Genomic DNA, 13,414 nt, shown 5'->3' with positions numbered 1-13,414 from the left:
ACTGACAGGTGATAGGGACAGACTAGCTCAGCCTCAGAAGCAGAAGCCCCACTAAGGATGTGGTTGAATAGAGAAATCTCTCCCTCTCCCATCCCCGCTTTAGCCTGAGAGCTGACGCCCCCGCCAGGGACGCGGCAGCACCACGGACAGCACCGCCACTCCCCCCACCCCCACCCACCACCCCCACCCACCACCCCCACCGCGCGCTCCCTGCTCGCCTGGCCCTATTTGGTCAGGGCCACGGCTAGGTCGGATCAATATTTCATGGAGTAAGGGGCTCCGGTTACCAGACCCGCTCTGAGCCGGAAGGCGCCGCCTGCGCCCGCCTCCTGCCCTAGGGACCCTCTCAGGGAAACCAGCAATCCTCGCGGCCCCAGCCCAGACAGACACCGCCCTCAAAGCCCTCCGCCTCCCTGCCCCGCAACCCCGGCCCCGCACCCTGTCTGAGGCACAAAGCCCCAAGTGCATGCCACATGCTTGCACGCAGCCACTCAGACACACCACACAGCCAGACACATACTCTACAAAGATTAGGACATACACAAAACAGACACACACCACACCCAGCACGCAAGCAACCTAGACACACAGCACACACACACACACACACCAGATGCCTCACAGACACACAGTACACACAGACACATTCACCACAGACCCACAAGCACATCACACAGAAGACACCCTGCCATTCACACGCACTCACACAACGCACAGAGCCTCCCCACACAGACCCTCAGACTACCACTCAGAGGTCCATTCACCATGCACACATATATTACAAACTCTCTCTCTCAAACACACTCACACAATATATGCCTTCACAGAGACCCTTCGACATTTGCTGTGGATGCACAAGCACAGCCCCATACTACCCAGGCCCCCCACCCTCCTGGAGCCCAGGCCTGCCTTCCCACTGAGAGCACAGGAATGGGGAGGGGCAGGCAGGCCTTCCCTCCTGCCCACCTGGCCCTGGTCTTGAGCCCTAAGGATACATCCTCTGTGTCCTCTGAGGGGCCCTTCAAGGTCACTGTCCAATCCCCAGGGACAGGAGTTCAGCGGCACAAAGAGGTGGGAAAGGGGACAGCAAGCAGAACAGGGCCTTTGAGACCCCAAAGCCTCCTGGCTTTGCTGTGGCTGGGCCCTAAGCTTTGGGGACAGCCTCACCCTCATCCGTGGACTCAGCGCTGTCTGGGACTCCAGCCCTCTGGGAGGACTTGAGGCCTGTCTTGTGCATGGAGATCGGGCGGACTGTGGAGTCTGCAGCTCCTGCTCCCCCCAGCAGTTTCTCAAGTCCTGCTCAGAGGTGAGGGACACCCATCCAGACACCCCAACTCCAAGAGTCCCCCTCTCAAGCAAGGTGGAGGACAGTGGCCCACGTTCTTCTATCTACATGACAATCATGGCAGGATTCTCTGAAAGCACTCCATGCCAGGGCACGGTGTGAGAAGGGAGTAGGCTGGCACAGTACAAGACACTCCCAAATTCTCCAGGCAGATGGAAGGGAGCTTAAAGATTATCCAGGTCCACATACTTGATGTCTCTGGACAACTTCCCAGTCTTGCACTGTCTACATAACACTGTGTGTCCCTCAGTGATTTATGCCAAATCTCCATACCCCCGTATGGCTCATTATTTATTTTCTTGAAATTGACACTATTAACTTAAATGCATTTATTTTAAATAGAAATTTTGCATGACTACTCTATATGGAAAGCCAATATCAATTTTAATAAATAGAAAATCACAGTAAAATAAGTACAGTGAAAACAAAGATATATTATTAAAATTTAGCTACACAGAGCTGCCAGTCAAGATCTCTGCAGGGTTTTTTTGTTTGTTTTTTTTACTATGCCACATAGTTTGTGGGATCTTGGTTCCCCAGCCAGGGATCGAATCCAGATCCCTTCAGGGAAAGGGCCGAGTCCTAACCTTTGGACTGCCAGGAAATCCCCAATATCTCTGTTTAAAGGGGAGGGCAGCAGGTGTTGGAAAGTCGTTAAAGACACATCACCAAGGCACTTTCTCTATGGGACAACCGTGGACTTCATAGGGTTGAAAGGGGAACCAATTTTCTCAGTATGCGAGCCAAGGGCGGGCAGTAACACGTCCGTGAGCCACTGAAAGTCATCTCAGTTCTCTCTGATGGTAGCAGGCCCATGTTGGGAAGGAAGCTCTAGGCCTGCCTGCCGCCTGCAGGAGCTTGGATGGCACAGAGGCCAGCTGGCGCCCTGTTGCCACATTCCATTCTGGTAATAACAATCCTTAAAAATTGCTAGGTTCTCTCCTATTTACGAATTGTTCTTACACCTACTATCTAATACAAGCCTCACGGCAGGGATGACCATGCCCATTTCTGAATGAGAAAATGAGGTTCTGAAAGGTTAAAAGACTCCCAGAGCCACACAGCTATATGGAGTAGGTCCACACGGAGGAGCCCCTCAGCTCCTAGGCAGATGCTTTTTCTACCCTGCCTGCATCCTTCCACCCCTCTGGGCTGGCCCCACGCTGGGCAGTAGGGAGCAGGCACGGCAACCTGGTGTCTGCCTGTGAGGCCCAAACGATCCTGAAAGGCAAAGGGGCAAGTGAGTAAGGAGCTAAGGTTAAGAACTGTTCCTTGGGAGTCACACACTGCTGTCTGTCCCTAGCCTATAAATGTCACTTCTCTGAACCTCAGTTTCCTTGTCTTTAAAATGGGGATAACAGAGACTTTCCTGGTGGTCCATGGCTAAGACTCTGTGCTCCCAGTTTCAGGGGGTCTGGGTTTGATTCTGGTCAGGGAACTAGATTCCACAGGCCGCAACCAAAGATCCCAAATGATGCAATAAAGACAGAAGATCCTGCATGCCACAACAAAGACCCAAATCAGCTACATAGATAAATACTTAAAAAAAAATAAAATGTGAATAATAATAGTACCTATCTTATAGGGTGTGAGGATTAAATGAAATAATACATGTGGGGCTTCCTTGGTGGCTCAGTGGTAAAGAATCTCAAGGCAGGAGACACTAGGGAGTTTGATTCCACATGCCGAAGAGCGACTATGTCCATGTGCCACTATACGTCTGTGCTCTAGAGCCCAGGAACCTCAGCTACTGAGCCACACGCCCCAGCTACTGAAGCCCCTGCACCCTACAGCCCATGACCCACAATAAGACAAGCCACGGCAATGAGAAGCCCAAGCACTGCAACCAGAGAGTAGTTCCAATTCGTTGCAACTAGAGAAAAGCCCGAACAGCAACCAAGACCCAGCACAGCCAAAATAATTTTTTTACAAATTTAAATAATAATAATGCATGTGTATAGAGTCTGGTACAGAGTAAGTGCTCAAAAACTGCTTATTACTAGGAAAGTATAAGACTAGAAATAATACAGGTAAAGAGTGCCTGATGGGGAGAAATAAAGGCATGCATGGTGCTTCACTGAGGGGAGGAAATGAGTTGAGTTCTAGGAGATGAATACGATTCTGGCAGAGAGAACTGTCCTGACTGCTCACGCCCTTCTCAAGCCTCTCTCTCTACTCTAAAGAGAGGTGAGAAAATCAGGGTCTCACCTCTCTAACTGTCTGTTCAGGCCTCTGAATGACATTTGACAGGTTCTTCAGTTCCTGCCCTGGGTACTGCCGCTGCCCCAGGAAAAGACTCCCCTTACAGTCAAAATGCTAGGTCCGTTTTCTCCAGGTACTACCAGATAGAAGGCTGAGGCCAGGCCCACATGGCACTGTAAGGGTTATAGCAGATGTCTCTTGAAGTACTTGCCCAGATAACTGACAAACAAGAGCTGTGTCTGCATGTCTGACTTTGTGATCCTTCCCAGCAGGCTGCAGTTGATTGGACCAAGGTGGGCACCTGACCTCCCCAGAGCCAATCAGATCCTCTCCTGGGAGTCTGGACTTGGATCTGCCAAGCCCTGGGTTCTATCTCTGAATGTAGCTGGAACTGAGGGATGAAATACAGGAACTATAGGTGGCCCCCATGTCTGGAAAAGCAGAGCAAACCCAGTAGGTGGACAGAGAAGGCTGAAGGCAGTCAACAAGGTACAGAAATCAGTTGCTTCAATTTCTCTTGGCCAACAGGTCTCACCTTCTAGAAGCTAATGATTTTCCTACTCCTCAGTTCCCAGGAACCCCTTGCGTCCTCATAAGAAACCCTTCTTTATTACTGAGGCTGGTTTGAGTGGGTTTCTGTATATAAGCAAAGACCTAATTAAGGACAGGGGAGAAGCTGGAATCCAGAGGCACAAAGATGAACAATCACTATGCCTGCACCGGAAGAGCTCAGTTTCACAGGAGACAAGGAAGAAAAGATGTGGACTCTGTGCAGATATGACTGAGGTGGGGGTGGGGGTGGGGGACTTGGCTCAGGAAGGGCCGGGAGGGTTCCTGGGAGGCTTCACAGCAAAAGAGGCAGCTAAGCTTGATTTTGAAGAATGAAGGATGTTCTCCAGGGAGACAAAGCAGAGGTGGGGAGGCGTTCTGGGCAGAGGGAACTACAAGGGCAGAGGCACAGAGGCACAGAACAGCCGGATGTGTTAGAGGACCAGGAGTTCAAAGTGTGGGGAGGGGGGAAGAGGGGAGACGAGGCTGGAGGGGGTACAGATCATAAAGGGCTTTGAATCCCATGCTAAAAAGCCAAGGCACTTCCTGCCCTCAATGGGGAGCTATTGAAGTATTTTAAGTAGCAGTGGGTGACAGGGTCAGTTCTGTGTTTTGGGAAGATCGCTCTCGGGTTGGACAGAGAAAGGCCTGGAGAAATCAAGCCTGGAGGCAGAGAGGCCAGTTAGGATGCTGCAGCAATGATTCATCTAATCCTTTCATTCATAGAACAGCTCACTGTTTACCTACTATGCGCAAGGACCAGGCAAAACTAGATTCCTGATCCCACAGAGTCCATAGTCTAGCGAGAAAGAGGGACGAAGAAAAGCAGGTCAGGTGTGATGTTGTGAAGAAGTACAGGGTCCTATGGAGGGGGCTGATGTTTAGTTTCTGGTTTAGGCTTCTCAGCAGAAATTATGTTCAAGCTGGTATCTGACGGAGATAGATAAGGAGGGGGAGGGTATTCCAGAATGTGGGGACAACAGCCGAGGGAGAGGGCGAACGGTACAGACGATGCAAAAAGGTAGGCGAGGACCAGATCCCACAGGGCCTTGCAGACTACGTCAGTCCGGCTTTTATTCCAAGAAATCTTGGAAGGGTCTTAAGCAGGGAAATGACACAATCAAACATTTATCTTTCGAAGATCACTCTGACTATAGTGTGAAACATGAAATGAAGCCGGGCAAGAACAGAAACATCAGGAGACCGGTTTAGGAGGCCGTCACTGTGGTCCAGGTTGAGAGCTGAGGCGAGGCTGGCCTGGAGCCGGGCAGTGGACAGAGAGAAAGATGACGGAATGGGGAGGGAGTCAGGAGAACCAACAGCACTTGCTAAGGACTGGCTGTGGAATGTGGGGGTGAAGGAGAGGGAGGTGTCCAGGAGGACTTCCAGCTCTCCAGCTTGAGCAAGTGGGTGGCTGGTGGTGGCAGAGACGAGCTGGGGACACGAGGCAGAGCAGGTGCCAGCAGGCGGAGTTGGGGCCTGAGTTTCCACCTGAGACTGATGGTGAGACATCTAAATGTGGTCCATGAAGTAGTCATACAGGTCTTGAGCCCAGAAGAGATTAAAGTCAAGTCAAGGAGATTACGCGGGAGTCGGGGGAGAGTGGGCGGTACAGGACAGTTATGAGGAATCGTGGTCACAGCAGGGCCCGGGAGCAGAGGGACCAGAAGCTCTGAGCTTGGAAAATCAGAACTGTGAAATCCAAAGGCCACCTCTCAACCCTGGGAGGCATCTGGCTTCAGTTCCATCTCTCCTAGCCAAGTATCACTTCTAGGCACAGGCACTTCCCGGCTGAGACAGCCCTCCCTTCCCCACACACCTCCTTCCTTCTCGGCAAACTCCAAGTTACCCTGCAGACCCGGCTCATCTTGGGGAAGACCTCCCTGGTCCAGGCATGTGCTCTCCCATCTGACAACCCGGGGTTGGAACCCCAGATCTGTCACTTGATGGCTGTGTGACTTTGGCCAAGAAACTGACTCTAACTCTCACCATCTATACAAGGGCAATAATCTTCCTACCTATTCCATAGGGATGTTTGAAGATGAAGATGTCAAGTGCTTAGCAGAGAACCTAGCACACAGTAAGCACTAAATAAATGTTACTATTATTAACATCCCACCCACCTTGGGACAGTTAGTCATGCCCTCCACCTCACACCTCCTCCATTTGGGGACTCTTTGCAGTCTGCATTGCTCCCTGCCTCTTCCTATTCCAACCTAGTTTGTGGGGCCATATAATACGCAGGGCCCAGTGCTAAATGAAAAAGCAAGCCCCCTTGTTCAAAATTATTAAGAATTGCAAGATGGTGACAGCCAAACATTAAATGAAGTGCAGGGTTCTTCCAAGCACGGGTTGCTCTGTGCAACCACAGACTGGTGAATCCAGCCCTGCCCCCACCCTCTGCCAGCCCAGGGCCTGGCCTGGATTCGGGGTCAGCCTCAACGCAAGAGAGTTAAAATGCCAACTGACATAGCAATAGGGTTTTGTGATTTCCATCTGGAATTTCATTTTATCCTTCCTATGAATACATAACATCAACATAGCCGAGGATACTGCAGATCAGAGACAGGTGTGCCTTGCCAGAGGTTTCCCACCCCCACGAACTGCAGAGCTGGGATGTGAATATATGCCTGCCTGGTGCCAAAGCCCTGCCTCTTATGCTCTGGTTCCCCAGGGAGGTTGGGAGAACATGGGCCCAAGAGATAAACTTCGTCAACAAGGCCCAGAGAGAGGGAGCTGAAGGGACTGGGACTGGCCTCCTTCCCCCCGGAATGAGTCACATAAACAACCTGCCCCCTGGGCACCCAGGCTGCTGCGCAGGGAAGGGGTATGAGAGGGCAGAAGGTCACCCCCGAGAAGGCGCTGCCTGAGGGCCACAGACCCCAGCCCGCATGCTCTGGAAATCAGCCCTTGCCCTTTCTGCTTCAGAATCTTTGGAGGCTGCCATTGGCTTCAGGATAATTCCCAAGTCTTTAGTGTCCTGCTAGACAGACCAGGAGGTCTGGCCTGACTGTGCTGACTCCTGCCCCCTTGCTCCCCCTCCTTCCCTCTGCTGCCCTCCCCACCATGCCAGGCCTGTTTCTGCAACATCAAAGCCTTAGCACACCCAGTTCCCTCCTCCTCTGCCTCCTCGACTCCTTGTCATGCTAGCCTCCCTGCATCTCTTTTTTTCCAACACATGTCACATGTGTTATTACCTGCTCTGGGCCGTCTCCCGGCTAGAATGCCCACCCCATGGAGGCAGGAGCTGCCTGACACACAGAGCTGAGAGCATCAGGTGTCCTGCGACAGATGCAGAAGAGCCCTGTGCTCTTTCTCCCCTTCCCCCCACGCCTCCCCAACCCTCTTTTTCTTGTCCAGGCTTCCTGAACTCAAGGTGTGAGGAGCCCAAATTTACAAAGGCAAGAGAATCATCACATAGCCTGCACCTTCCGTCCCTCAGTCCTGGGCTACGGGCTGTTCATCCAGTTGTACTGAATCCACCAAGCATCTTCTAGATGGGGTGGGGCAGTATAGGTGTAAATGATTCCTATTTTCCAGAGACGTCTGAATCCTGAAGTGTAACAGAAGCTGAAGTGGAGGATGTGGGTCCTGAACCCAGGTCTCTCTGGTGCCCAAGAACCTGGAGTCCTCTCTGCCTCTGTGACTCACTGTTCCCAGGCAGCTCACCTCCAACCAGAGAGCAACTGTTTCTAACTCGTGGCCTCAGTTCACACACAGCCCGGGCAGCATAGCTCCTTTGTCAGGTCAGCAAAACACCAGGGCAGGAGACAGCTCCACTGTCAGTGAGAAGCCGGTGCAGAAGGCATCCCTCCCCTGAGTTAACAAGATGCCAGTGGGGGAGAATCACGCCCCAGGTCAGCCAAACAGTAGAAGGGGAGACACCCCTAACTGTCAGCAAGGAAGCATTCTTGCACCCCAAGTCAGCAAAAAGGCCAGTGTGGGAGACACTTCCCTACCTCCCCCTACATGTCTTGGGTGTATGCAAAGTCCTCCAAGGTGGTGCTCCTGGGGTGGGGGAGTCAGTGGGGCTGGGTTTCGGCTGCTGCCCAGGGCAGACAAGGCTGTAGCCTGGGAGTGGGATAGACCTGGGTGAGAGTTCTCACATGGCACTAATGAAATCAACCACCAGCCCGGCCCCTCCTCCCCAGGGACCCTCCAGCCTCCAGCTGATGCAATGCCCAGGCCAGATAATTGTTTTCTTCCCTCCTTAAAGGGCCAGCTGCTGTTGCAGCTGCAGGCATCACCCAGACCCCTGACAGACCCCACAGAGCTTAGCACCTGGTTAGGGACAGGGCACGCCCAGAAAGGAGCAGCTCAGCCCTGGGCTCCGCACAGTAAAATCCAATTATGTACAGAGAACCAGAAGTGTCTGTGGGCAAGGAGGGAGGGAAAGAGGAGAGTTCAGGCAGAGACAGTGCCTGGTCCACTGAGACCTCACGCCCCAAGGGATGGGATCTTGGTCCCTGCTGAGTCCTCAGCCCTGGGCTCCTATCTGCCTGTCCCGTCAGGTCCTTGGCCCTGGGCTTGCTCAGGAGTTCAGCAGTTACCTACTGAGCTCCCCTGAGTGCCAGCCTCTGTGCTAAGCAGCTCAAATCCACCATTTCATTTTCTCCTCCCAGCAGATCTAGAAGGTGGGTATGTTTTATTGAAGGAGGCTCAGAGAGGAGAAGTGATTTCCTCAGTAGCGCATAGCCAGAAAGTGGCAGAGCCTGGGTTGGAAGCCAAGTTTGCCTGACTCTGGGCTTCATTCCCTGCAGAGGGTCGAGTAGGTATGGAACCCCAGGGCTGGAGGTCTCTAAGCCAGGCAGCGGGACAGAGGGCAGGGAAGGGGTCTGTGAGCCCTAAACAGGCTCCAAAGGGCGCAGAGCTTGGGCTACGCACAGGTTTCACAGACCCCTTCCCCCTGCCTCACCTCCACAAGAGAATGCCCCATTAGGCTGCCCACATGTCCCCAGGGATAGTTGGCAGCTGCCTGATGACAGACTAATTGGTGGCTGGCAGCAACGGTGGGGCTGGTTAGTTAACCCCTTGGTGACCAGGCCTGGTCCAGAAAGGCCCTTGCCCCACCACTTCAGGCCCCAAATTCAAGGACCCCAGACTTAAGTTACCATGAGCAGAAGACTGGACCAAAGGGGTGGCAGCCTTCCTCTCTCCATCCAGACCACACCCCTGGGACTGGAATTGGACAGTGATCTTCATCCAGGCTCCCCAGCCGCACAGGGCCACATCCAGAGAGCCCCCAGGTAGAAGGGCAGCCAGCACCCCTGTTCTCTGGCCTTGGTAAGGCATTGCTCTCCCCAACCAGGACCATGGGGGCTATGGGCCTTCCCTGGGTTTCCAGGCCCAGGGTACTGGGAAGAAACCTCCTTCTCAGGATGGGTTGTCCAGAGAAGGTGATATGGGCATGAGTCCAGGCATCCTGGGGCCAGGAGGTGAAAACACCCTCCTCTTGAATGAGAGGATGCCCAGTTTGTGCACCAAGGGTCTTGCCAAGCCTCCTTGAACCCTGGATTCCCCACCATGGATTAACCAACTGCCTTTCCTGGCTTCCCAGGAGTCCCCTCTCCCCACCCTAGGGCTGGAGTGGGCATTACCCCTTTTCTTTATATGGGGTGGGGGTGGGGGGTCCTCTGGGCACCACCATGATGTCTCATTGGAGGAAAGAGTGGCCAGCTTCTCAACCAGGCACAGGCAGCAAAAAGAAAGGCAGGCTGCCTGCCAGCTCCCTTTCCAGGATAGATTTTAAGCACTTTCCAAAAATGCCATGGGAGGCAATGCTGTTGAGGAGCAGGGGCCCAGGTGCTCCGAGCATCAGCAAAGAACTCAAGACTCTGGGGCCCTCTACTCCATTTTCCGGGCTTCTCCAACACCTAATGTTCCCTTCTCAAACCTTAGCCCCTACCCGAGTCATCACACCCACTGTCATCCTCCCTGAAACCTCCGCCCTAGACCCTGAACACTTAAGTCCCTACGTGGCGCCTCACCATCAGAGACCCTTCCCCCGCCCCGTGGTCCCCTGGACCTCCGTCATCCCCTCCCCACATCCATTCCTAGGCAAGCAAGGCCTATCGACTTACCCGGAGGTGGGGCCGGGGTCCAGACAGGGAGGGGTCTCGGCTGGCCCAGGCGACTCCGCAAGGCGGGGCAGGTGCTGCCCCGGGACCCCGCCCCGCGGACCCGGCGGTAGGCGCGGCCCGGTCCCAGGCGCGCGGCGGACTCCGAGGGGTAGGGGCGCGGGGCGGGGAGGGGCGGCGAGAGAGGCTCACGGGGGCATCGCCCGCCACCGGGCCGGACACCTCCGCTCCGCCCGCCTGCGCTGCCGGCTCCGCAGCCGCCACGGTTCTCAGCCGCCGCCGGGTGCAAAGCCCAAGCCCCGGCTGGCGGGAGGCAAAGAGGGAGGCGGGGCCTGATGGGGGCGGGGCCTCGGGCGGGCGGGTGGGCCATTGGAAGGGGCGGGGCCGGCGGGGCAGGGCCTATGTTGGTGGGCGGGGCCTAAGGGAATCGGGAGAGTCTCGGTTTGCCTGGTTGGGGGCGACTACGCTAATAAGGCCTCGAAGGGGCGGGGTCAGAGGACACTCCAAGCCTCTACTTTCTCCGGAACGCTCCTGCTAATGCTTGTCTCCCCGCGCCCCCACCTCTACGTCTTTCTGTTCTTTCTCATCTTCCTTCTCTCTGGGGATCTCACAGGACCTTACTGGCACCACGATACCCCTGTCACACCGTGGACCAGATCCACGAATGTCAGATGATGAGAGAAGGGGGAAATGATCTACAAACTTCAAATCCAGTTTACAGATGCAAAACCTGAAGCCCAGAGAGGAGAGAAGGCTTGCCCAAGTGCCTGCTATGAAGAAAAAGACTTTACGATGTCCCTTTCAGACAGAGGGTAAGAGAGTAGTGTCCTGCCCTGAGACCCTCCGCTCCCCTCTTCTTCTAGAGCAGTGGTTTACAACTTAGGGTAATTCTGCTCCCCCAGTTCCAGACTGTCTGGAGACATCTTTGGTTTTCACATCTGAGATTGCTACTGGCATCTAGTGAGAAGAAATGAAGATTGCTGCAAGACATCTACCAAGGCACGGGACACCTTAAATGTCACTAATGCCAAAGCTGAAAAATCCTGCCCTACGACTTTGCCCTCTGCCTAACTGGAACTTCCAAGTGGGCTCCCTGAGCACTAGGACTCAAGGACACTGTATATAGTCTCTCCTAGAGTCGTGCCTGTCCCATCTTCCTGTGCCTAACATTGCTCAGCTGGTCAATTCCACTTTTGGGCTCCAGTGTTCTAAATTCACTGACTTACAGAGGCGCCAGTATTATTACTATTTGCCTTCCTAACTGTTCCCTGAAGGCAGGCAAAGCAAGTAGTCTCCCTGCTGAGGGCATGGATTACAATGTGACTGGGGAATGGAAAGGGGAGGGGGAGGGGGGGGAAGGAAAATGAGTGGGATTATTTAATAAAAACAACCCTCCTGAGGATGGTGGAGGTGAAGGACAGGGAGAGCAGAATCTGTGAAGATGTAGAAGAGATGGGAGGAATCCAGACTGCTCTGTGCTCCTCCCATGTGCCCCATCACAAAGCCGTGTAAACCAGTGGCTCCCTTGGGAATTGAGGTCCCTTTGCACATCTGATGAAAACTTGGACACTCCCTCTGGAGAAATGTGCAGATGTACACTTCTTACATAATTTCAGGGACCCCAAAGCTCCATAATGGCTTCCAGAAGGATTGGGCAGGGGGTAGAGGGAGGGATAGAGGTTCATCCTTAAGTGCACATAGGAGAATAAACATGCAGGGACAAAAAAATAAAGCTGGAAAAAAGGAATGAAAAGGGATTTGCCTTACCTGGTTTCCCCTCCCCCCACCCACCCTCCGAATAGCGCAGCTTGTGGGATCTTACTTCCTGGACTGGAGATTGAAGCCATGCTTAGCAGTGAAAGTGCCCAGTCCTAACCCCTGGACCTCCAGGGAATTTCTGCACGTTACCTGATACTAAAACATATTCAGAGGGCTCCCCTGGTGGCTCAGTGGTAAAGAATCCACCTTCCTATGCAGGAGACACGGGTTCAATCCCTGGTCCGGGAAGACCCCACATGCTGTGGATCAACTAGGCCCATGCACAACAACTATTAAGCCTGTGCTCTGGAGCCTGGGAGCCACAACTGCTGAGCCCATGTGCCGCAGCTTCTAAAGCTCACTCACCCTGGAGCCCGTGCTCTGAAAGCAGAGAAGCCACCACAATGAGAGGCTTTTGCACCGCAACTAGAGAGTAGCTGCTGCTCACCACAACTAGAGAAAAGCACGAGCAGCCACAAAGACCCAGCAGAACCAAAAATAAATAAAACAAAAACCATATTCTAAAGCCAGTGTATTCAAAGCAGTGTGGTATTGAAGCAGACCTAGAGGAATCAGTGAAACAAAATGGAGAGCAGAAATGGACAACCACACAGGGGAAATCCGTGTAGGATGAAGGTAGCACTTCAGGAAAATGAGGGGAAATTCAGTACAGGCCTTTTAACAAATAGATGGACTATCAAGCAAGTTATTTGGGAAAATAAGAGAGAGCTGTGTTCTTACCCTACACGGGTATAAATTCCAGGTGAAGCCCATATTTAAATAATAATGCCATAATGTACCAGAAGAAAAATAAGTGAATGTTTTCACAACCTGGGGGGATGGAATGGAAAAGACTTTTCTAAGCATGATGAAACCTGTACGCCAAAGGGAAAACATCGATAAATTTGACTATAAAAATTATAAAACTATAAAATCTTCTATAGAGAAGTGTGATCATATTCAAGTTTGAAAGACTTGAAATACAAACTGGAAGGGCTGCATTCCAGTTGCCCTCTTCTCTTGCCCCTCTGGCCTGCCAGCCCCTCCCCCGAGCCGCGAAGGGCATGAGCAGAAGGGACGGATGTGGCAGTGACACTCAAGGCAGAGTATATCGAGAAGGCTCCTCCCACGGCACCCTGGCCAGGGTCCACCTGTTCAGGGGCCGGGAAGCCCCGGAAATCCCAGCCTGACCATCTGGGTCCACAGCAGGTGCCTTAGCACAGCGGAGCCAGTCTGTGCCGAGGCTGCTCACCACTTCCCTCGTGTGGCCATAGCAGGAACTGCAACCTTGGATTCCGCTTATGCCGTTTCCCAGAGTTAAGGCAGGAAGACTTTTTCTTAATGTAAATAAGAGTTAAATTTTTGAGGAAGCTAATAATGTTCCAGACCTTGTGCTAAACACTTAACATAGACTATTTCCTTTGACCCTTAAAACAACTCTTCTAGGGGGGTCCACTGTATTATCATCTCCATTTGACAGATG

The 13,414-nt window shown here is 53.0% G+C and overlaps 1 protein-coding gene across 2 annotated transcripts in view; it reads right to left on the bottom strand.

The window, feature by feature from the left end:
- The window catches only part of RIMS3 (regulating synaptic membrane exocytosis 3), a 42,151-nt gene extending 31,862 nt beyond the window's left edge, over window positions 1–10,289 (bottom strand). For both annotated transcript variants that reach the window (XM_061412363.1, XM_061412362.1), the window contains exon 1: window positions 10,177–10,289. The gene's annotated coding sequence lies outside the window, so the exon portion shown is untranslated. The remainder of the gene's footprint in view (window positions 1–10,176) is intronic.
- Between the last annotated feature and the right edge of the window lie 3,125 nt (window positions 10,290–13,414).

The sequence above is a fragment of the Bos javanicus genome, chromosome 3 (genome assembly GCF_032452875.1).
Source record: "Bos javanicus breed banteng chromosome 3, ARS-OSU_banteng_1.0, whole genome shotgun sequence".
NCBI classification, from domain to species: domain Eukaryota; kingdom Metazoa; phylum Chordata; class Mammalia; order Artiodactyla; family Bovidae; genus Bos; species Bos javanicus.
The sequence above is the reverse complement of the archived record's forward strand: the minus strand, read 5'-3'. Positions and strand labels throughout refer to the sequence as shown.